Genomic DNA, 2,530 nt, shown 5'->3' on the forward strand with positions numbered 1-2,530 from the left:
GTCAGACTGAACAAGGTAACCAAAACAGAGCTGTCTGCTGGGTTCAAGAATGGTGGTATCATCTGTCAGGAATGGGGGTGGATGAACCCAAGTGCAGACAGCTCTCAACTCAAAAGACTTTTATTTTATAACAAAAACACCCTCGAGGGGGTAAACAAGGCAAGAATAAAATAATAACAAACAGGGCAAACCGAGACAGACTCCTGACCATGACACACGTACATACAAGCAATGATACCACAAAGACAAGAGACACAATGGCATTTAAATAGGGGAACTAATAGGGGACAATAACCAACAGGTGAGGAAACTAATCACACATAATCAGGAAACAGGAGGGTAAGGTTAAGACTAAAGACAGGAGAGCACGTGCCACACATAACAAATAGGTCACGTGACTCTCCACACAAACACAGAACACTTATATGAGGGTGTCAAAACAAGACAAAACACATATAATGACATTCAGGATCCTGACAAAATGAAGGCCTATGTGTGTATTTGCTGCTTGTATTTTTAATCTACTTATATTGATGGTTTGAAATTTATGGATCTTATATTTTGTTTACTAATGAATCATTGGAATATTGTATGTAATTACCTTCATCTGTGTATAATTAGCACTCCCATTTATATTGTTCTCCACTTGGTGAAAATAATACCTTGATAAAGGCGATTTACCTTGCTGAAACATTGCTGGTAATTAATAAACTCTGCTTCAGTGAGTGTCGGGCGCCACCTGGTGGGCAGTGCTGAACATAGCCTACAGGTATACAAATCACTTTCGCACCATTTATCTCGAGATATTTGGTGCAAAACAGAGAGCACACGAAAAAGAGTGTTTGAAACTCGTAGCAGCAGATTCAAGCAGTTGTATTTATGTACTTGTGTTTGGGCTAGAAAATATTTCAAAAATAAAAAAAAATTTGTGAAAATTTTTTTTACACACATGCAACTCTCATCGCACAGATGCACAAACTAATTTGCGAATGTACAAAATTTGTGTGTGACTTCACATACTTTGATGCAGGTGTTCAAGTAGGTTTTGCACCATATTTACTGCAGCAATTGAAGCAAAAAACGTGAGCTTGTGAGTTTCTTAATCTGTGATTTGTAAAATGGGATTTGTGCAGCTGCACTGAAGGATTTGTGAATGTGTAACTGTTGTGTTGTATTTGAGGGAAAGAAAAAAAATCTACAAGTTTGCAAATCTTCATCTGTGACTTCAAATTTACTGATACACATTTGTGGATAATCCCTACAAATACAAATTCCACTGTCACAGGTGTGCAGTTGTTTTGCACCAAATATACCTTCATATGTACCCTTTCAAAAAGTACAGCTTTGCAGCTAAGGATTTCATTTTAGTACCTCAGAGGTACATACTGGGACCAAAGAGAGCTTATTAGTACCTCAAAAATACATATTAGTATTTCAAAGGTACATATTGGTACTAAATGTTTACATATCTGTACCTAATGGTCCATACAATTACCTTCTTAAAGGGTGCTTCCCCACTGACAGCTAAGGTACATATTTTGACTTTTTTTTAACATTGAAGGTACTGTAATCTACCCAAAATTGTATTCTGTTTTGTATTCATGTAAAGGTACCAAACGGAAACTTAGGGTACAGCCCCAGTCACAGAAAAGGTACAGTTTTGTACCTTTATTTCTGACACTGTACCAAGACAGATTAATGTAGTTTTAGTATAAGACACAAAGATATTCATTTCTCAAATTAAACTTTATCATGACTTAATAATGATCACGACGGTAAACTGCTTCATCATTCCTTGATTTATAAACACAAAAGATTTTTAATGCTTAATAATGTTAATAAGTTTTTAGAGTAGTTGACTGAATAACCTTACTAGACATAAATATAAATCATTTTGCAAACTGCACTCTCTAGTGTTTGAATTAAATTCTTTTTTTTAGTACTATACAGTACACCCAACTTACACATTTAATATCAATTTGTTTGTTTGTTTTTTTTTTGCATAATTTGATTTCTGATTCTTTAAAGTTGGATTGGACACCCCTGCAGTACAGAGTTTAGGTCCAACCCTAATCAAACTTACCCACCTGTGATTTGCTGGTGATCATGAAGACCTTGATTAGCTTGCTAAAGTGTGTTTGATCAGGGTTGGAGCTAAACTCTGCAGTGCTCTGGCCCTCCAGGGTAAGATTTGGGGAACCCGGCTCTAGCTGATGTTTTCAGAAAATAATTGCCACAAGAGAGTGGAGATACATTTTTAGGTGTTTAAAAAAATTATGACCAAACAGAAAAATAGTTTATAATAAACACTGCAATATTCCATTAAAAATAAGAATAATATGATTTTATTTCATGGGGACTTACATCTTCATGGCAGTTTTGCATCAGTATTGCAATAAAATTGCTTAATAAACAATTTATTTTTATTGTTATTTTTTCATTCAACGTTATCATTGAAAATGAAAACTACACTTGAATATAAATAAACAGATAACATAATTACAGCTGACTTTTATTATGACACCAGGAC

This window comes from Paramisgurnus dabryanus, chromosome 1, assembly GCF_030506205.2.
Source record: "Paramisgurnus dabryanus chromosome 1, PD_genome_1.1, whole genome shotgun sequence".
NCBI classification, from domain to species: Eukaryota; Metazoa; Chordata; class Actinopteri; order Cypriniformes; family Cobitidae; genus Paramisgurnus; species Paramisgurnus dabryanus.